This window comes from Notothenia rossii, assembly GCF_949606895.1.
Source record: "Notothenia rossii genome assembly, chromosome: 2".
NCBI lineage: Eukaryota > Metazoa > Chordata > Actinopteri > Perciformes > Nototheniidae > Notothenia > Notothenia rossii.
In genome coordinates, this window is record NC_136904.1 from 74,995,104 (window position 1) to 75,019,309 (window position 24,206).

At 39.2% G+C, this 24,206-nt stretch overlaps 1 protein-coding gene across 1 annotated transcript in view; it reads right to left on the reverse strand.

The window, feature by feature from the left end:
* LOC307029403 (ephrin type-A receptor 6-like) overlaps positions 1–24,206 on the reverse strand; it is a 328,394-nt gene that overhangs the window by 197,442 nt on the left and 106,746 nt on the right. The gene's annotated exons all lie outside the window — the stretch shown is intronic.

The following is a 24,206-nucleotide window of genomic DNA, read 5'->3' on the forward strand; positions in this document are numbered from 1 at the left end:
ACATGTGGACTGAAACCGTTTTGTTCCATCCAGATTACGCTGGTGCACTTGATAGTGAATGAATGACAACCTTCCATTCTGTGAGTAAGGGTGCACTCAGACTCATCTGAGATCACAAAGCACAGAAAATACATAATGTTGTAGGTGGCATTTTTCCATAACATTTTCCTCAGAATTTGTTTAACTTCACTTGAGAAAAGTACATTTGACAGTTATAAGACATCCCCGAGCATTTTTAGTTTAATAGAGCCCAATGCATTATATCATTATATATGAAGAAAAAAGTACGATTTCTGCAGTTTATCAACAAAATACATTTAAGAGCCACATTAGGACAACTCCTTTTTCGGTCTATTCTTTCCTGAAATTTTTTTACAACAATCTTTTTTAATTGTTTTTGTTAATGAATGAACGCTTCAGTTTTCAAAAATGTTATGAATCTATATTCAGTGTTTCCCCTACCATTGTCTTGGAGGGACGCGGGGCTCCGTTGGCGGGGCGCAGCGTCCCTCCAAAAAAATATCATAATCTTTTTTTTTTATCTTTTTATTTATTTATATATACCAAATTGCAACTAATCTATATCTACTGTCACTTTTCACATGTGCTCTTTTATTAAATAAACTAAACGCTTTAATTTTAAGTTGTGAATTTAGTGTTTTTCACCCTAAGAAACACTGATGCATTAATCAATAACAATAATCCACAGCTCCTCTCTCTGCTCCAGAGGATTTAGAAAAAAACAAAAACAGGAAATGACAGACAAAATACATAAACATAACTAACAGATTTGATGAGACACAACACATACCATACTAAACTATACTATGTTACACTACACTATACCATACCATAACATACTATACTATCCTCAACTTCACTCTGTTGAATATTGTATTATATTGTACAGCTGTTGGATACCAAAGTCAAAATAAAACATTTTAGTATTAATGAAACAGGACTTGCAACATTAGATCTGAATACTCATTTCACCCTCTTAGTACTTTATATATTATATACACACATTTAGCAATATTGTTTGGCACAGTATTGATTCCACAACATGCTGTGAAAAGCTTCTACAGTATTGAATTCCATGTCATAATAGCGTCAGGTCTCCATTGAAAAAACACCAAAGCAAAGACTGTAGGCTCATCTCAATTGAATATTTCACCTCCTCCTTTCCCTCACTCACGTCCCTTCCTTGCGTCTTACTTCCGCCTCCGTAAGATGCGAGCGAGAGACACGAGGAGGATTAAGGTATTAATTGGGATGTCCTCGTTCACTCAAATGTCACTTTTAAACGACGTCTGTTAATGATGACATGTGCACAGCTGTATCCCCTCTCATTGGGCTTAAGTGAATAACTCTTTAGAACCGGCCCATTTGTTGTTCAATATTTATTTAAATGAATGAATCTTTCTCTTGTTAGTCAAGGAATTCAACGTATGATGGTTGGTCCTGCTTTTGTGTTCCATTTTGGTGTAAAATGTACATTTAAATACAAATATAATTATAGCAATGTGAAAGCCTTTACTCTGAAAATGTGTGTCCTTTAGACAACAAACCCACATTCAGGACTGTGAATTTTAAATAATTTAACTACTGAATATTTTAACACAAAACTATAAAATAATTGTTATTTATCAAGATCTAGTCATTTATGAAATAGCTTTCTTAATAGCTATGTTTTAGTGACCTTCAAGATCATTAAACATGACTTAAATTGTTACTATAACCTTAAGAAATGAATTGCACATAATAATTCCCACGGAGCTGTGAGCACTTAGATTTATGTGACGCTTTTCCACTCATTTCTTCCAGTTCTCCGTTTTCCTGTGTTGAAATCATATATGTATAATAAGAACTGGATGCAGCGTGGGAAACGGAGTCATAAAGAAATTGCCAAGTGATCCACTAATAAAAGTGACAGCTATGACCACTTGCACAGCCTGATAAATGGTGTGTGCAACAAGAATAAAATGTTTTTCAATAATTATCGTCACCCATTACTATATCTCAGATTTTTGTAATTCTGCCCTGAAAGCCAAACATACAGAGAGCTAATGAAGTGAAAAGTCATATTGGGGAAGACAGATGTGTGATCAGCAGCGGGGCCGTATGCTGCATGTCAGATATTCACTTTAGCGCTGGCACGTACTTGGAAAAATAATCCTGTAGTGCGCAACAAAGTAATGTGTGAAACCCATATGTCTATAATTAAGTTGATGATTACATTGTTGGACCAACAAATATTCATAATTGTAATAATTGATAATCGGAAAAAACAAACAGCTCTGAGTTTCTGCACACTTTTGGCCAGTGTATTTTTTTATTACCTTTCAAAATGTTCATTGAAAATAACTAAAATCTGTTTTATTAGAAGCCATTATTAACAACCTAACTTAGACGCCTAACATCAGTCTCACAAGGCGTGTACATTCAAATCACAAAAGTTAGGTGTGTATGTGTGTGTGTGTTCGTTGCTCACTTGCATATCTCCTGCTGAGAAGGCATCTGTCTGTAGAAGCCCTCAGGTAATAACAGTAAAAGTCCCCCCCCCTGCTGTTTGAAATGAACTCGGTGCCACTCATACACACTCCACACAGACAGGCTGTGCTTATATTGCAAGTTACCAGCAGCAGCAGCAACCCAGGGGGTCTCACAAGGCCCTAATTAGGTAAACGGTGGGCTATCCAAACCCAAATCGACACACCAAATGACTTGAATGATTTTTGACTTGACCCATCTTCGGACTGGTTCACCTGGAGGATGTAACTGTGCAAGGGGGTCATTATTATTGTGTGGACAGGAGTAAGGGTTAAATGAGGATATCAGCTTTAATTCAAGTAAGGTGCCTGCAGCTCAATATAACCTGCCTTTAATGTGTTACAATAATCAGCTGATTCGGTCTGTTCACCTCTTTTCACATGCCAAGTTCAAGATTTTGGAAAAGATCAGTAAAAAAAAGAGCAGTTTTTCCATATGTGAACTGAAACCGTTTTGTTCCATCCAGATTATGCTGGTGCACTTGATAGTGAATGAATGACAACCATCCATTCTGTGAGTAAGGGTGCACTCAGACTCATCTGAGATCACAAAGCACAGAAAATACATAATGTTGTAGGTGGCATTTTTCCATAACATTTACCTCAGCATTTGTTTAACTTCACTTGAGAAAAGTATATTTGACAGTTAGAAGACATCCCCAAGCATTTTGAGTTCAATAGAGCCCAATGCATTATATCATTATATTTGGAGAAAAAAGTCTGATTTCTGCAGTTTATCACCAAAATACATTTAAGAGCCACATTAGGACAACTCCTTTTTCGGTCTATTCATTGTTTAAAAAAATGTACAACAATATTTTTTAAATGTTTTTGTTAATGAATACGGTTCAGTTTTCAAAAACGTTATGAATCCATATTTAACATAATCTCTACACATACACTTTACCATACTACACTATACTACAATACACTGTCTGTAGAAGCCCTCAGGTAATAACAGTAAAAGTCCCCCCCCTGCTGTGTGAAATGAACTCGGTGCCACTCACACACACTCCACACAGACAGGCTGTGCTTATATTGTTGTTTTCAGGGTTTTTCAAGCCTTTTTTTTCAAATAGTTTTTCATCTGTTACATTGTATTATGTTTGTTGTAAATAAAGCATTTAATTAAATATTTAAAATGGAAAATACAGGAAACCCCCCTCAATAAAAAAAAAATGAGTTGCCAATGCTACAAACAATGACATTACAAATATATAGTTTTACAATTGTTTGGCACACTGTATGATCATTTGTGTCAATAAGCATCATGCCATTACACTTAGAATAGAGTTCTATGTAATTCTCCCTCAGCCCTTTGCCAATATTGATCTTATAGATACATGACATGCACCAACCTAACTGGACTAAAACCCTTCTGGTGATAACATGATTTTAGCCAAAGGGGAGCTGGCGCAGTGGAGGAATGAGGGGGGGGGGGACGGGGGACTGGCCTGCAGCAAGATGTATGGCTCTTTGGGTATAATGCTAGAGGGGAAACAGACTTTGGCTTTATCCACTCTGTAATTGCATCATCAATTATATCTGCTAAACGCTTTTTAAGTCACCTGCTGATGTGGCCACCATTAAACTCGCTGTGCTTGACCAAGGTGAACATTATACTGCACAACGTATGTCCGACAAGCCATCACAAGTCATCAGTGGCTTTTTCCTGATGGACACAAAGACCAACCCTCATTCTAGCAGGTGTTTTTCTGCTTGTAAAACTATATCCCATACCACAACTGGTCAATGTTTTCTACTGATATAAATAAACTTTACATTTTTAATGAAATGAGTTTAATTATAGGACACTTCCTTTGAAGGTTGAAATCATTATTTTCAGAAGCAATTTGGTTTGGTGTGGTTAGAAGAAGTGATGGCCTAGAATGCATCTGGTGAGTTAATATGCCCTCCATCTCTCTGTTCTGCTGTATGCCTCTGTCTCTGAATCTCTGACTGGCAAATCAATACTGTCTCCAGCCCAGCAGAAGTCAATATGTGTCACTGTGCATTTTCTCTCAAAGCATTCATAAGTGTTGCATAGCCATGACTGTGTAAGAGCATTCCCACTGCACACTGAGGTCAATCATATATCCAAACACCTTGTATTCAAATGGAAAATTCTCCAAAGCGGGGACAAATTGCTGGTTTTTATCGCCAAAGGTTGTAGTTTATTAGTGTATATTTTTTAAATTATGTTTTAGATTTGAAAAAAATGAACGTGACATTGAACCCCTGGAATAGGACACATATTATTTACCGCATTGTTGCATTAATGAACGTAATGTCTCACCAGGGATCAGTCATTTTTCCCATTCAATATCAGTCAGTTACCTAAACTGCTGAAAATCCAGCATTTTAATTCAAACTCTGAAAAGTCCCACAATACTTTCTGACCTATGCTTGAGCTTAACTGTAACACCTATAGAGAGGGATTGTAACTATATTATGTTTCATTGTCATTGACAATAAGGCAACACCCTGACAGGTAAAGTTGGTGTATGAGTCTGCATATTTAGCTCTAAGCTTCTTGCTTATGTAAGTGATATTTGTTTGTATATGTTTGTATGTGTGTGTGTGTGTGTGTGTGTGTGTGTGTGTGTGTGTGTGTGTGTGTGTGTGTGTGTGTGTGTGTGTGTGTGTGTGTGTGTGTGTGTGTGTGAATGCCTGGGGCTGTCTCCTGATTTACCTTCTCACCCTTGCTGTCAAGGCACTGCCTGGTCACGCTATAGGCTAAAAACAACAAGTCCTCCAACTCACGATCAAATAGGTCGATTGTTCAAGCGCTTATTACAACCAGTGTTGGGCAAGTTACTTTTAAAAAGTAACTAGTAATAGTTATAGTTACTGCTCTCAAAAAGTAACTAGTTACTTTGTTAGTTACTCAATTATAAAAGTAACTAGTACAAAGTTACTTTACTTTAAAAATAATAACAATAAAAATACAAGTTTTTGTGTTGTTCTGTGGCACAGTAAGAGAAAACACAACTCCCCACGTACATTAGTTAGGTGTTTCAGGAGATTGGCATTGCTGTTATTCGATGTGGACAATGCTTTCTGTCCTGCACAGTTTACATTTTACCGTAATATTTTTTGCGTCCTTTATCCCCACAAATTGAAAATAGTGGTTATATTTCCAAGTTGCAAATGCGCTGCTGCTCTCGCTGATACTTGCATCTGCCATTGTGTGTGTGTGTGCTGGTGGTGAGCGTTGCCATGTGTGTGTGTTAGGCTTGGGCGGTATGACGGTATTACGGCATACCAGGGTATTTCGAAATACCGTCGGTATGATTTTCAATACCGTGACGTCACAGACTGTGCGCCAAATCATAGATGCGTTTCATTCTATTACACTGACACGGAGTTTTGACAGGGACGACATTGGTTGTAATGCACAGCACGCGCCAGCAGAGGGCAGGGGAGGGCAGTCCGTCTTTCCCGCTCTCAGAGCTCAGCACAGAGCTGAGCTGAGCAAGATGGCGGCAGCATTTGCCGGCCCCAAACTCGGACAACTAGTAAAAAAGAAAAATGCCTGTTTGGGACTATTTTGGGTTTACTCGTCGCCAGTGACTTCATCCAGCACAACGAGAGACGGAGGCACTTCTTTGGGAATGTTTAAGACGGGGTGAGTGAGTGTTGACATTTTGTAATCCTATGCAACTGGTTGATGGTTTTGTAGTCGAGGTCGGACGGTTTTAAAAACGAAAGCATTTACGTGCTAAACATTCACGCGAGTAATCCAATGAATCAAATGGAAATAAGGTTTTTAACACATGCACGGAATAATATTGCCAAACTAGTTAGTGAATATAGCAAACTTTATTCAATAAGTGTTAGAAATTAAAATCAATGTTTTAATGGGGAAATGTAGTTTAAACATGCCGTCAGTTTTAATGCTCTTTTATACTGAAAAACCAGAAATTCTTGTGCACAAGCAGTTAAGCTTTTATTCTGAAAATCCTTCATCTACGCATGTAGCATGTGGCTAATATACGATTTCCTAAAGAGGTGAATTTAGTAGCGAAATGATATGGAGTGGTGCAAACCGAAGCCTACTGATTTAACACTACAACTATAGATGTTGAGATACTACCATGCTGAATATTAAATGAAGGTACAGTTTATTTGAATACATTATTGTTTACAGACGAGAGTAGCATGTGACAACATCCGGAATGACCGGAAAACAAACGAGCCGAGAAGTATTTTTTAGAGTATTGATTACAGCGTTTAGAATGTGTTAAATGAAAAGTGATGAAAGAGAATATGAGAAGAAAAGGCGTGTTGAGCCTATATTGGATGTGAAAGGAGCCAATCCTCTGTTTAAATGCAACAACGGACATTGGAGACGAGGCGAGCCGGCAGGCGGGGAGGAGCAAGCAGAGGATATATAACAGCACCGGAGGAGAGATCCAACTCTTGGCTTCCCTAACGAGGAGCGGATCACAGCTGTTTGTCTGATTGAACAATATCATGCTTGTGACCAACCCGCGCCTTTTTTAAATTAAAGTGACCAATTGAACTTTCACAGAGACTCCATTTAGTCTCCTTTTAAAGCTTCTCTCCTGGACGGGAGAATAACGAACACAGTTTACATAAGTCAAGTATTTACTCCCGGAAAATGTTTATGTATGATGATATATTGTTAACTTAGCTCACTATGGAAACAACGTCGGACATCTACAAACGCGTCCTGTATCCGATCTCAAAATGTGCCATTTGCACAATGTGTCATGTATGCAGCCCTTGTTTTGCACTTGCGCGCACGTCGCGGCACTTTGCGAGCGTCTACCGGCTCGGGCTGCATTTTACACCGAACATATAATATACCGTTCGAAACATCTATTTGCCACCGAACGCCACCTCACTCAAGTCGACCCAAGTCATACCGTCAGTGGCGGCTGGTGGAAAATATTTTTGGTGGGGCTGGCTGTTGATATAGTGAGTAAAAACATTTTTTGGGGGAGAAATTACCCCTTAAATTGGGACTGATACCGTATACCACGGTATGATGTCAGCAAGGTATGACGGTATGAAAAAAATGATACCGCCCAAGCCTAGTGTGTGTGTGTGTTAGCATTAGCAAGTGTTCGTGTGTGTGTATTTTCCCCATAAGGCAAGACCCGCCCAACTCTGTCTCTGATTGGCTTACCCTGAAATGTTACCCCACGTTAACCAATCCCTCTGTTTACTTTCACTTTTCCATGGTACTGTGAGAGGACATCACTGTATTCGCCTGTAAATTACATCCGCAGGGAGATTCGGATCAGTTCCATCACATAATGTAACGCAGTTAACGCACCCATTTAAATCACAGTAACTATAACGGCGTTACTTAATGGGAATAAGTAACGCTATTCGTTACCAAAAAAAGTAGTTGCGTTACAGTAACGGGTTACTTTGTAACGCGTTAGTCCCAACACTGATTACGACCTATAATCACGTTTTACAGTTTTCGACCTCTAGTGCTCAAGTGGACTGCAAACACTCCGGTGGGTCGTATATTCACAAATAACCCTCTATGGAAAATCCTAAATTGTAGGATAGTTTGGCCATTAAAATGTTTTTTGATTCGATTTCTAGCAAAAAGTGTATATTTAAGCAATAGCTCACAACAGAACCACGCCCCTTAGCTGTGATATAATGAGCATATATCACGGCCTGAAGTGAGCTATTGCTTTTATAAAACGGTTACCAAGTGTGGCAATATGAAAGAAAAATACACACTCTAATTTAAATAGTTTTTATTAGTAAATAATGATGTTCAAAATAAAATAGTCCCTCCGTTGCCTTCTGCACAAAACATAGTGCGACGTGGTTGCTATGCAACGACACTAACAGCTGGCGAACATATTAAACAGAGAGCGTTGATCCATTATTTGGCTGTTTATTTACGTTAATGTGTGTTGCCTTTTATTGTGCACCCACTGAAAAACTGTCCAGCATAGTACAGTAGCATGGCTTACGTGGTCACTTGTATAAGTTGAGGTTGTTCTAGGCCAGGGGTCGGCAACCTTTTTGATATGAAGTGCCAAATTTAAATAAAAAAATGTTTTATCAGCGTGCCAACGATCGAGAATTATCAACGTGGGGGGGGGGGGGGGGGGGAGCCTCGCTGCGGCGAAGCAGTGTGTGGACCGACCTGTCAGCGCAACTTACGTGATGCCGAATTTAACAAACACATTTAAATAATTGGTTTAAACGGCATAATAATAAGGACGATCGTCCGTTCTGTGATTCTCCAGAGCACACGTTATGATATTAGGGTCATGCAGAGTGAGATGAGATCGCTGTCCCTTTAAGAGAGCGAGAGAGGGGTGTGGCTTGTGCATGTGTGTTTGTGGATGGTAGAGTGACAGTGAGGGAACGTGTGTATGTTTCTGGAAGTGAAACGAGGAAGCAGAAAAACAGAGGTCTGTGATGTATTTCGTGAAACAGAAGAACAGCTAAATAAATGCAACGGCCTCCCAAGAAGAGCTCACCTCTCTCCAGTCATTTAAGCTAAAGTGGGTTATCGAACCTGAAGCTTGTTGCTTCTGCCCTCCTCGACTACGGTCTGGGAGCCGACAGGAAAGTTCAACACACAGATGGCCAGTCCGCCCCTTTGTAGCTTATTATTTCGATGAGAAATGAGCAGATCGCCACTGGGCTTTCAACTAAATACACAGCCACGCAAAAACTGCGGCGTTTTTACAGCTCCTTATGGGTACTGCAATTAGTGAAGTGCTTTCCTCCGTGGTGAAACGATCAGCACTGCACCACGGAGCAAAGCGGCAGAAAGTCACCTGGAGATTAAGAGAGCGGGGCTGCGTTGCGTTCACGGCTTCCTTCTGCAGGTAACGGGGAGACGCGCTCTGGCGGCGGTTTCGTTCAGGATCCGAAAATGCAATTTAAATATTTTTGCACACTTATTCCACTTATTCCTAGTGTGCCACTGGTTACGGTGCTGCGCGCAAATGCTGGCACGCGTGCCAGGGGTTGCCAACCCCTGTTCTAGGCTGTTGCTTGGTGTGGCGAGAATATTGCTCCACTTTCTCCGGTCCCCGAGATTGGGCTTCCAGTAGCTCTGGAGAGAGCTTTCGCACCTGTGGCCACTAACGGTCATAATTTCTCTGCTTTGTTTCAAGACCCGCATCAGAAAGCTTTTGAATGGTGGTACTTTTCCAGTTGGTCTACCTGCTCTTCACGTAGCTCTGCATGCCGTCTTTTAGGTGTTTTTTTTTTTCTGGAGATAGGCACTGCTAAATCCACTCCTCCATAGTAAGACCCCCCCGGAGGTCGAAGTTAATCTTAAATGTTTCCATCTTATGCTTTGTAAGTTTGTTTCGTAACGGAAGACATTTAAATATATTTATAAAACTGACAAGTCAAATCAAGCAATCTGATTGGTCGATAGTGTTTTTGCGGACCTCTTTGATTACAGATTTGAAAACATCGTTGCTTGCTTTAAAAGTAGCACAATTCATTATGTCAAACCTTGGAAAGTGTCTAGATATCCCTGCCCTAATGCCAAAGGAACTGCACACTGAATATGTTTTGCCCTTTGATGTCTATGTCTGGACCGCTGCGTAAAAAGGAGGCTTTCTGCCCCCTTACTTCAGCGCTGCTTTCTTGTTCCAGTATGAAAAGCAAACTGCAGGCAGTTTGCTTTTCAACCCAACGGTATACTGTTTTTCTCAGACGCGGAGGGATACTGACTTGTTGTGAAAAGTAACTTACAATTCTACCCGTGGTATACACTCAGTATATCACGGCTAAGAACCAATCAGATTGCTTGATTTGACTTGTCCGTTTTATAATGTACTTTTATAATCCACGTCCAGTGGATGTGTAGGATCTAGTTTGATAGATATTACGAAGATTGTTTGAGGTCTCGCCAGGAGAACGTGTATATACTACTTATTTCCCCCTATTTATTTCTATTGACGGCAGCGTCCATGTAAAGTTAGCGTCAACCCTCACTGGTTGAAAACAGTATTTCAGGTCTCGAAGTTTTCATAATAAAACCGTATTCCCCTCACTGTCAAATGATTTTACAGTGATGTCTGCCGTACTCATCCACTAAAACACATCAGTTTATCCTTTTTAATTACACGAGATTAATTGGTTTCAATTGTGTACACTGCTTTTGTGTTTTTCCCATAGGTTTTTTCCTTTCGATTCTGAGGAACACATTTATTTTTTCAGAGGTTTTGAAAACATCAAACTACCCATAATCCTCAGCTACCGTTGAAGCTCGATGATTGGATGTTTTAGCCGCAATGCACGTTGGGATATGGTGTTCATGCGATGTGAAATCCGAAACCATAACAAATTATAATACACGGTTCGGCTGCATTTAATATTACACATCTGCTGTAGTTCTTTATTTATAGAGCCCTGATTAGAAGACCTTTGGACAAACTGGAAGAAATGCCGTCGAAACTGAATATGTGACGTGGATCATAAATATATCAGCAATCTAGACAAGCTAATGTTGAAGTAGTGTATGTGAAATCAACCTCACAATAAGATGTGTGTATATTACAATTATTAATGTCATATTTCAAGATGATTATTACAAGATATTACAATATGGTTGGTTGAGCTGGAGTTCATTATTGAGCTTACACGTTAACATCACAGTCATATCTGAAGAACTAACCCAAACGTTGTTGTTTTTATTAATTGCATTACCAAATTCGTATCAAATAAACAGTAAGCATTGGTAACACAACTTCCAAAGTTACAGTAAAATAAAAAAGACCCTGACTCGGACAATACACAATCCAACATGTTCAACAGAAGATAATCAGTTATATTGTTTGTACACATGGTACTTTACATATATATCTGTTTGTTTAAGGTGTCCAGGTGATGCAGACAGGCTGGACCAGAGAGTGAGAGACAGAACTGGACTCCTCACAGCAGTGAACTTCAGCACAGGTACAAATACTATTTTTTCATACTGTACAAAGAATCAAGAAAGATATTGGTTTAAATGAATGAAGTATTGACTTTAATACACTGATATACATTCCATTAAACAATACTAGATCACCTACACATCAGTGAAGTTGAGGGTTTTTTCCATGCAAAAGGTTACATTTAGATCTTAACAAGCAATATGTCTTTGTCAGCTTTCTAATGTAATGTATTGAAGGGAAAGATATTTAACACATAGTGAGAACTGCTACTATTTATCTCTCAATATTGTCTGTAAAAAACGTGGTAAAAGTTATTCTTTCAGTGAGACAACAGAGCAAGCTTCTACAGTTGCACTACGTTTTGATAACAGTTAAATATTATTTTTATAATAACATATATTTCAATGTTGATGAACTTCATACTGTTCATTCATAATCTGATTGTCTTTGTAGCTCACTGTTGAAATAAAACAAAACATTACAATTACAAAATAATTATATCTACAGCCCCTAAACACACAAACACACCACTTTCATAAATAACACACTTGTTTTGCAATAATATGTTTCATGTTTCCTGTCATTTTTGTTAGGAAAGGACATGCCTGAAAGACACGACTCAACATTTTCTCCTTCTCTGAGGGTCAAGAAGAAAATCCAAGAGGAACATTAAAAGCTGATGTTATGAGATTTTAAGACCAGTACACTAAGAAACTACTTTTACTGTGAAAACACAGTCAGCTGATCGAATGCACCTATTTCCACATCTACACTCCATCAGCTGCTTGTATTTGCCTCGCTTTATGAGCTTCACATCACTTGTGCCTTGTACCGCAGAGTTTGCAATGTCACACAGTCAGATGTGAATGTTTAATCTAACATTTTCAGTAAGAATAATGGACAAAAGGAGTGCAAATACAAATACAATTTATTGAAATGTGAATCAAAAGTTAATCAAACATGTTTTAAATAAAAAGCACATATGGACAGAAGGTGTAAACCTATTAAATGTATAAGTAAACACATTTAGTCAAATAACGTGACAGACTAGGCCTGTGCAGTTGGTATCAGCTTTGCCCAGCATGGGCTCCTTCATCAGGCCTGGGGCCTCATGTATAACGCCGTGCGTAGGATTGACGTGGGAAGGTTGCTTACGTAGTAGAAATCCGAAAAATAGGTCCATACATTTTACGCCACATTCACCAAACATTGCGTACCTGCGAGGAAAGTGCTTATGGCATTTCCTACGCCGGTTTCCCTTTATAAATCACAACCGACTCGAAATGCGGTGCAGCTTTTGCGGGCTTCACGTAACGCCCATATTTGCCTATAAATAGTCAAAGAAACGCCCTTTCATTCATTGATTTTGACTGACTGCATGGACAAGATCGCAGGAAATAACGACAGAACAGCTAAAAAAAACATTTCACACCGTGTCAGATTTTGGTTATTTTGGGGAGTTCGAGATAAATCATGTTGTTTGGTTGATGCAGTTTGAACCAGAGTAGCAGCATGGATGTCGGATCGTCACCAAAATAAATAAATAAGTGGTCCGAAAAAGGTTAATGACAAAAAAAATACACATAGTCTTCCTCAGGCAGTGTGTTTGTAACGGGGACAGGAGACCCCCCCTTGATGAGAAACTGTAAGAAATGATCGGGGAATCCCTCCGGAGTGGAGTCATGACGACTGGATCTGAATTATGTTTTTGTATTTGGTGGTTTGTGTCCCAGCTGTCGATCAGCTATGCGCAGCGTCTCCACTGCAGCCTGTGCATCTCAACCCCCCCTCTGCAGCAACTCTATATCCACCAGTTAAAGGAAATACAACTAATGTGTTGTGTTATATTAGCTGTACAATTTACCACATATGGTGCTCTTAGTTTCCATACCTCAGTGTTTTACGAGCGACTTATCAAGTCTTGGCAAACGGCATAAAACACGTTTAAACATGTATTAAACATATATAAAACCATGCTCGTATCTACAACCTATAGAAATGCAAAACGGCGTCAGTTTAGACGTAATTCTGTCCTCCTGCTTACCGCATCATTTATGAGAAAAAAATTCATAACATTAACACAACATATTCAAGGTGGTTTTAAATAACATATCCGTATTTATTTATTTCTCCCAGTTATGTTTTTGTGTGCACTGAGGAGTCTCAAACAGGCGTTTGTTAAATCATTTTAAGATTGGCTTTAATCAATGTTTGAAAATGAATTCTTCATATATGATAAATGAGAGGTAACATTTTATTTATGGTATTATTTCCACATATTTCTCTCCATTCTTCCTTCTGCCAACGGTGTCGCAGTTTCTCGTCTGTCCCGTTTTTGTGCTTAGTGCGTACACATGGGTTAGAGCAATGGTAACCAACCTTTTCAAGCCCAAGATCACTTTTTATTCAAAAATGTAAACCGAGATCTACCAATCCGATATCTTCCAAAAAAAACACTTAGGAGTAAGACTATTCATCGTCATATTTATTTTTGCAATCAATTTATGTTACAACAGGCTCAATGTACGTGTAAAGATGCACACAAAGAAAGACACAGTTATGCACAGTTATCTGTGCAATGTACAATATTCATATTTACGGTAGGCATATCTGTTCAATACAAACTATTAATATTTACAGTATCTGTTGAATGCACTATATTTAGTTTCTCAGTTCAATTAGTAATATTCACATGTACAGAAATAGCCTACAGTTCAATGTAATCCATATTAAGTTTCTCTGTTCAATGCACAATATATTTTCAATGCTCAAGTTGCTCTATCAGCCTGCCTTTAATGAGACTGCTGTGACTGCACATCATCTGTAAGCCTTTTGAAATCTGGCTGATAGTTAGTGATTGCCAGCCGGAGGCAGTCAGTAAGATGTGCGTCAGTCATACGAGTTCTATACTTGGATTTAATTATTTTAATTTGTGAAAAGGCCGTTTCACATAAGTATGTGGAGCCAAAGTAGGCCTTCAGTTTAAGCGCACATGACACAATCAGTGGATACCTCTCTCTACTCACAAGTGACCAAAAGTCCTGATCTCTTGCTCTAGCCTTCAATTCAATGTTGCTTTGCATTCCAATGATCTCCATGTCAACACCCATAGGTAATGTAAACACCTCCTGCATTTTAGCTGACAGTTGTTCAATGTCAACGCTGAGGAAAGGGTTTGATACAAAACCAGCTACTTGCCCCATGTCTTGTACTGTAGCTCCACCAATCGAGCACCAAATTCTGATGTCAGTTTGTTCAAATGGGCGCAGAATTGTTCAAGATGGAAAGCCATTTTGTCTGTGAGGTTTTGTGACACCTTTTCAAGATTTGGGAAGTGTGTCAGCCTCGCATGTCTTAACTGAGTGGTCCACAAACTGAGCTTCACTTTGAATGCCTCCACTGCGCTAATCATGTGACCAAGCTCTCGGTCTTTCCCTTGCAATTCTCGGTTAAGGTCATTGAGTTTTGCAGTCAGATCGGTAAGGAACCCCAAGTCCAATAACCAAGTATCATCGGACAGCTGCTCATACTCCTCGTCCCTCGACTTCAGAAAACTGATGATCTCTGGCAGCAAATCCAGAAAACGCTGGAGGACCTTGCCCCCTACTGAGCCACCTTACATCTGCGTGAAGGATCAAATCTCCATACACAGAGTCGAGCTCGTCCAATAAAGACTTAAATAGCCGGTGCTGGAATGCTTTTGCACGAATAGAGTTGACAATCTTGACAACAACATTCATTACATGTGACATGTCAATTGCTTAGGCTCCCAATGTCTGTTGATGTATCACACAGTGATAGTTTACAAATGGTGGAAAGTCTGGGTCTTTTCTGCACAGCGCAACAAATCCTGAACGAACACCGAGCATCGCTGGTGCCCCATCGGTTGTGAAGGACACTATTGTATGAATGGGAATCTTGTACTCATGAACATAGTCCTTGAATGCCTTGTACACATCCTCACCCCTGGTTCTTTCTTTCAATGGAATAAGGGCAAGAAAGGCCTCCTTGACAGTAAAATCCGTGAAAACCATTCGGACAAACACACCTAGCTGGGCTGTGTCTGTAGCATCGGTAGACTCGTCAAATTGAACTGAAAAGTATTCAGAGAGAGACAAGTCTTTTAATACTTGCTGGGATACATCTTCGGACAATGACTCGACTCTTCTGGCTACAGTAGGTGCACCAACTGGTACACTTTTTATCATTACTTTTATGTCCTCTTTGTTTTTGAAATCTGCAAATAAGGCGTCAGCTGTGGCGCTCATTGGTTTTTTGTGCTGAGACAAAATATGGCTAATCCGGAGGGACGTTTCTGTAGCTGCTCTTTGCTGTAGGCGCGATGAAAAGCGACTGCTGTGCTTTTAGTCCTCTTTTCAGTTCATCAATTCTTTTGGTTCTTAATGCGCTGTTGAGTGGATATGAGTCTTTGAATTTACCATGGGTGCTCGCATGATGGCGCTCCAGGTTGCCCCATTTCGCCAAGGCTGCCGCCTGTTGGCATATGAGGCATATAGTCTTCTCTTTCGCTGATGTGAAAAGAAATTCATGCTCCCATTCCGGGTGGAAATAATACGTTTTTTGATTTCTTTTTTGCCGGACCCTCAGCCATATCGATGTTGGTTAAATATTAGCAGAACTTGGTACAGTTTAAGTTACTCCTAAAGATGACCGTTAAGATACGATTGTTAACCCCACCCACAATTGCATGCAGCAATTCATAGGTACGTCAACATATCTAATAACCAATTGGAGTTTGTAAAATTACCTGTGCGTGATTCAAATCAACAAACCAGAGCTAGGTCTAAAAAGATTGTTTAAACAACCAACCAACCAGAGCATGAACATTTTCTTTTTTTTTGGAAAATATTTTTTTTTGGAAAATATATATTTTTAAATGCTAGGGATCGACAGTGAAGGCTTTGAAAATCGACCAGTCGATCGCGATCGACCTGTTGGTTACCCCTGGGTTAGAGTTTGCGTGGAGGACCGCACGTTTTCCCGTCAAGTTAGTATCTTATAAATCACAAACATTGCGTAGAAACTGCCGTACGCCATTTTTTGAGCGTATATCCCTTTATAAATGAGGCCCCAGGTCCTCCTTGCTGAGGAAAGACCCTCAGTCCTCTCCAAACCAACAGACATGACGTCCATCACACGGAGGTTTCTCCCTGAAGTCTCTGCAGCTCTCTGGACACCACGCTGTCTCAATCCGTCCACACTGAACATGAGAGGGGAAAAATGAAAATAATAAATGCTTTAGACCAGTGGTTCTCAACTGTTCAGGCCTCGGGACCCACTTTTTACTTGGTCAACACATCGCGACCCAACATTTTGAAGCACTCAAATCTATTCAACAAAAAAACGTGCTGTAATATATACGCTTTTCAGCATACAATATTAATAAAAGTAGGGATGCAGCGAATATTCGGCCACCGAAAATTATCGTCCGAAAATGGTTAAAAAGGCCCTTTCGGCCGAAAGGATTTTAGCACCGAAAAAATATCACCGAATGTCAGAGAACAGGGTTACGTTGATCATACTCCGCATATTTGTCCGGGTGTTTTGATTTCAAGTGGTGGAGTAATCCCGAAGTGGTGCAAGTCTTTGCAGTTACACCCCCTCGAGAAATGTCAGCTGAAAACGTTTTACAAATCGCAATCCACGGCTCTTTCTCCGATATTTTGAAATATCTCCAAGCGGCAGACATGTTGGCTGTGAGCCAGCCGCGAGCATGGTCGCGCGCCGTGCTTGTCGCCGCGTTTTGATTACGTCATCACAACAACACGTTAGGTTACCAAACTTATAGGTACATTTGTTGTCGTTGAAGGCCTGGCTGTTACAGTCTTTATTTACACTATTTTGTTGTAGGCCTACTGGCCTAGATGTTTATGTAGTTTTAAAGCACCGTGGCTTTGTTCTGAATGCACTTTGTTGTAGTTATCCTACAGAGAAAAGAAAATGCACTTGACTTGGAATTAATGTACTGTATGCATTCAAAAGTGCTGAATACATTTTTTATGGACCCATAATAGTGATTATTATTTAAGTTAAGTTAAGTTAAGTTTTGCCATAACCATGTCTTTTTCCATAATCAGGTAGCTGAACAACATTGTTAAAAAATGTATACATTATATATATATTTCTATTAATCAATTTCGGCCTTTCGGCATTCGGTTTTCGGCCAACTGTTTCCTATTTTTGGTATCGGTTTCGGCCAAGAATTTCCCATTCGGTGCACCCCTAAATAAAAGTGAAGTAGGCCTACAGTGCATAATATCTTCGAACTAAAGTATGCTTTTAAAAAAGGTTTAATGAGATGATGGAATCAAAGCTGAACTATATAAAAAGGCACACCTGCTGAAAGAACTAAAGTATGCTTTTAAAAAGGTTGAATGAGATGATGGAATCAAAGCTGAACTATATAAAAAGGCACACCTGCTGAAAACCCAACCCCAGCAGGGGGGTCTGGGAGGATTCTCCCCTAGGAGATCTTTAGAAATACTAACATAAACTATGCATTCTGGTACACTCTGAGAAGAAAGTAAATAAATCTATTACCACCCGACATATTCATAATATTTTATGCCATTGTTTGTTTTTCACTTAGTTCTGACAGCTTGCTGCGAGAAGACTAAAGAGGAGATAGTCTGTGTGAATTATTTAAAATTGTGGGTAAGGGTAGATAGCTCCCATTGTTCTGTGACCTGTCAATCATCAAACCCGGGTCATATTTCATTATGTGTTCATTTTTATCTGAAGTTGTACCCACGGATGTATAAAGAAGAGTTCTACCGCAAAGTTACTCTCCGTGGGGACTTCCGGCAAGAATTCCAATTTAGTTTTCAATTTTTTTTTCTTCACTCACACATCAGCGACCCACTCGAAACGGGTCCACGACCCACTTTTGGGTCGCGACCCACCAGTTGAGAACCACTGCTTTAGACAATAAGAAATATAAAGTTGACTGTTGAGTTGCTCAGTTTTTTTAGATTGTCAATACTATTACTGTATAACTAATATATCAGGTTAAGAGGCACATTCAAATTAAAATTGGTCTTTAAATACATTTTTTCTTTTGAATTGTTTGTCTAAAGCAGTGATTCTCAAACTTTTTCTGTCAGGCCCCCCCTTTGGAGAAAAAAAAAAGTTGGGCCCCCCCCAACACAAATAGTCAGGCTCAGTGGCGGCGCCAGAGATTTCTTTTGGGGGTGTGGTGGGGTAGCTTGATGTTTCATAGAGGGTGCTCAAACATTTAGGATTTCCCATTAATGTACCGGTTCCTACAGTGGAATTTTCTACTGGAACACTCCCCACGTAAATACACAGTGTACCCGCGACTGTTACAATGAAGGCTCGATAATCAGCTCACGGCATATAGGTGTAAGCAGGGGAAAAGTGCTATTTTTATAGGTGGTGTGTGGACCTCACATAGGGGGGTCCAGTGGCAAGCTCCTCCGGGAAGATTTATTTTTAAATATTGAAGTTAAATGCATCAATCTGGTGCACTTTGAGAGCAAAATTAAGAGTTCTATGGATACCTCTCTCAACACCCATTTGAAACAGAACTGTAAACAGAATTACTTTTTCTTTATAGATATTTTACAAATCACCCTTTTAAACTTTATTCTTGTTTTACTGTCATATAGTATTTCATACCTGTTTTTCATATATTCTCTTATTTTTGTATAACTATAATGATCATATAAACGTGTGCCTTTGAAATAATTGTTTACATTAATGGTGACCAAAACGTTCGAAACCCACTGAGATAACACTGAGAGAGTCCTTTAGTTCACTGAGCCTCTCGGTCTGACAGGAGAGGACTCTCCTCCACTTTGTTGTTGAAAAAACTCCTTATATCCGTTAGCGTAGCTTGCTAGCACCAGAAGCTAAAAAAAACGATCCCTGGTACCGGTGCGCTCTCTCTCTCTCGCTCGCGCACACAAAATGGCTCGTTCCACACACACACAGAGCCAAGCTTTATTGAAACACAGAGACCCAGACGTAATAGTACTGTACTCTATCATATTATTTTCGAATCAATAATTTTTCAATCTTTTTTTTTTAATCTTTTTTTTTTAATAGCCATCTTTTATTCTGGTCTCTCGCGCCCCCCCTGGCATTCCTCTGCGCCCCCCACTTTGAGAACCACTGGTTTAAAGTCAAGGATCTAGAACTGGTAGGCTACTTAGTTTTAATGATACACTCTGTTTATTATGCTGTTTGGAGGAGGCCTCACAGGTAAGAGCACTAACTAGCTACCATCACATAATTAAGTGATATCAAAATATAAATAATTAATGTCATGCAAACATATTAATATTTGCTTGATTCCAGTGTTGAATTTAGCACAATTGCATACACACGTTAAGGGATTTTAAGATTCAGAAGTATTATGCTAAAAACTCAATAACTTAGATTATTATTTATAGTTTTGCTGAATAGTTTCATGTCTGCTTACCTTAGAAACGTAAAATGCGACGGCAGTGTGCAGATGGGGAGCATGTTGGCTTAGCTTGGTAGCTCCAGCTAGCTCTGGAACTTCCAGCTGGTGGCAGCAGGTCCCGCCTCGGCTCCGCCTCTTTGCCCTTATTTGGAGCAGGCTGGAACAGGCGGGAGTTGAAGCCGTTAGTGGTCGACTCCGCCTAATAAGGGCTTCTCGGCAACTCTGCAGAATCCTATGGGTGAGGTCACGGACCCTACGTCCATTTATATATACAGTCTATAACACTATCATCAGAGTAACGTGATCTAATCAATAAATACATTTTCAGCCGATAACACAAGCACATGGTTACTTAACATGCAGAATGACGTAATTTTGCATGCTAAGTAGCCATGTTCTTTCTGGGGCTAAATCCTTATCAGTAAACAGATTTAACCGGTAAAAGTTCCTTCAAAATAAGTAATAATCTTATTACTACCAAAATAAAAGTGCAACATGAAAACTTTACCATAGGAAAATATTGGCATACAAATATAATCACTTGTCTAAAACACATTTTAAATATAGTTTATTTATATATTATAATAATAATATTAATATTAGTAATAAGCTTTATATTTGTATAGCACCTATTACAATAATTGAAGCTAAACTCGCTTCACAGCAGTTCAATAGACACATTAGTATAACATGACAGGATAAAAGCAATGTAGAGGAGCAGCTACATTTCAACACATATATCCACGAAGATTAATACATGAAGACTTGTGACTCGGACTTGACTTGGACATGGACTCGGACTCGAACACAGCTAATGATGACTCAGACTCGACTCGGACACTCCTTGGGTGACTCGGACTTGGACTCGGACACAAGTAATGATGACTCGGACTCGACTCGGACACTCCTTGGGTGACTCGGACTTGGACTCGGACTCGACTACGACTCTCCCTTGGTGACTCGGACTTGGACTCGGACTCGAAGAGTGGTGACTCGAGAGTGACTTGGACTCGTGAATTGGTGACTTAACTACAACACTGCACACATGCACATGCAGTTGAGAGGTCAGAGTGGAGGCAGCCAGTCTAGCCGGCGCCAGTGAGCAGTTGGGGGTTAGTTTTGGCCCTTGCTCAAGGGGACTTCGGCAGTGGTCCAGGAGGTGAACTGGCTCCTCTCCAGTACTAGTCCACACTCCGTATATTTTGGTCCGATCGGGACGTGAACCGGCGACCCTTTGGTCCAAAGTCCAATTTTTTAAATATTAAGAGTAGCCTACATACAAAATAGGCGGAAAGTAGAAGGTCAATGATAGAAATATAGAATAGAAAATATCAAGAAGATACTGTAGTGATCTCTACAATAAAACAGTTTAGTACAGGACGTCCAAAGATATTAATAGGAGGATGTGCAAAACAGACAAACTAATAAGGCTTTATTTAAACATTAAAGAATGCTTTAACGTCTTCTCTTGAATAAGAAAAAAACGTTGGGGGTATCTAGAGATAAATATTAATCCTGATAAAGTACTTAACGTCTAATATATTGCATTGTTTATTTTGGCACCTTACAATCACTTTCCCCGAATGTGACTCAGGTGTAACAAAAGTCTGCTGGGTTTTAAATATTTCACATCATTGATCAGAATCTGCAAAGTAACTAAAATAAATGTAGTGGAGTAAAAATACCAGGTTAACCTCTGAATTGTAGTGGAGTAGAATTTCAGAGTAACAATAAATTGCATGTTGTACATGCTGCTGTAACAAAAACATTTCCCAACTTGGGATCAATAAGGTATATCTTATCTTGAGATGATCGATGGCTACTGCCATATTTGCAAAATTTGCATCTGAACCTTGACAAGTGCATGTTTCCGGCTGATCAATTGACAACAGGAGGGGTCACAGACATAAGACCAGCTATTAAATAAAGCTATTCTGACCTTAGCTGTCATGTGGGTATATATTAATGCTGCCCATTATGGACACAAGCTATTTTCACTCATTTATTAAGTATAGGTTTTAAATTTGATAACACCAATTTGTTTCCCATCCTAAACCCTCCAGGGATGTACACAGTTTAATACTGGCAACTTCTAATAACGGGAAATACGAAAACGTCTTTTAAAACTACAATTCCCAGTAGAGACGTGCCATAGAACATGTTGCGAAACACAAGTAGCCAGCATGTGTAGTTCTGGGAGGTGGGAGTGGACCAGTTCAAGTCCAGTTTTGGATAGTCTGCCGTGGTTTCATTCCATTTCAAAGAGCTGTTTGACGCTCTGCGTAACCTTGGCGCACTGCCACTCCAACATCCAATCACAGAGCTTGAGGACTAATCACAGGGTTTGTCAAGCAAAGCAGATGTTCTAGTCCCAAACGATAGCTGAGGATTATGGGTAGTGTAGTGTCTTCGGCAATCCTAAACTCCGAAAAAACATTTGTTTCTCAGAATCGAAGGTTAAAAACACTTCCGGTTTTATTATGAAAACTTTGAGACCGGAAATACTGTTTTCACCCCGTGAGGGTTGACGCCAACTTTACATGGACGCTACAGTTGTTGTGTCAATAGAAATGAATAGGGCAAAGACGTAGTATATACACGTTCTCCTGCGAGACCTCAAATCATCTTATCTAATCAATAATTATAAAGTAATATCTATCAAACTATAGATCCTACACATCCACTGGACGTGGATTCTAAAAGTACAATGTACACTTCTCTCTAGAAATATAATCAAACACATTTTAATGGCCAAACTATTCTACAATTTAGGATTTTCCAGAGAGGGTTATTTGTGAATATACGACCCTCCGGAGTGTTTGCAATCAACAGGAGCATCAGCCCATATCCCGCAAATTGTTGTTTCTTACACAACCACTAGAGGTGCTACATTTTAAAACGTGACTATAGGTCGTAATAAGCTGCTGAGCAATCAACCTATTTGGTAGTTTTTTGGAGGAGGACAGGTTGGCTAAAAAAACGTCATGCTGGGTAAAAGCAAACACTACACGCTATGGGGCTCTGGGACCAGACCACGTCTCCCAGGAGCCTCAGAGCCAGTGTACATTATCCTTGAAAGCCCTTATTTGAGACTTTAATCTGTGAAACATGTACATGTTTTTGAAGGGATTGTGGTAGGCGGGAAATTAGTCAGATGATATCAATCATCTCATCAACAACAATTACAATGTGATAATAAAGGTTAATTGTGCAAATGCATGACCTACATGTCATATGGGGATTTCTTTAACAGATTTTGTAGATGTTTTCGTAGTTAAAAAAATGTTTTGGCAAAGATCAGCTAGCAAACCATTGAGTGATGTCTGCATCAAGGGTTATATGTTATAATAACCACTAAGCAAAGGCCTTTTTGCTTTGGCAAAGTTATAACAAAAGCAATACATTTTTGTCCATGCAAACAAGCAGTACCTGTTATGTTTGTCAAATATCAAGACCATTTGCCAGTCTGGATATAGTAATCTCTGTGAATCTTATTTGATTTTTGTGTTAGTGTTTTTGAACTGTAATGTGAAGTCTTTTTTCTTGGACTGTCTGTTCATGAAGTTACAGCATGTGTTGTGTTTTCCTTTAGTGTTGTGGCGGTTGGCCGCCAAAATAAAGTGTAAAGCCTTGACAATTGCATTGGAAAAAAAGTCCAATATACAGAAAATGTAACTTTTAACTTTACGTTTCCAACTTTTCTACGATGCTTTTAAACTTTAATTTCTTCTCAATAGGTTGAAGTAGGGGTGGGCGATATTGAAAAATATATTATCACGATATTTTTCAAGCAGTATCACGATAGACGATATATATCACGAAATTTTTTCATGTCGGTTATTATGGTTATTTTTAGTTACTTAACAGTACAACCACCTGCAAGGTAACAGAAACTAAAACAAAAAGGAGTAACAGACCAAAATAGCTGGTTTTATTTCTGAAATGAATCCCTGAATGAACAATTCAACATTTTGATATGGCTTCAAGGCACAGTTTCTCAGTATAAAAAAGAACTTTCTGAGGTAGCACTAGCAGTGAACATCAATAAACATGAAAGGAGGGTAAAATATAACTAAGTAAAACATAAAACATCAATGAGGAAAAGTCAGTGCCAAACCATTAAAATGTAAACTTTAGACTTGAAGTGCAATAAAAGACTTTAGCATAACTGAACGGAAAAACTATATAAATACCTTATTGATAAAATAAAATATAAGCCAACAGAATCAATCAAGACAATAAATAAAGTGCAATACTGTCTGAATCCTGACTAGACAGCTTTAGAGCATGTCTTTCACA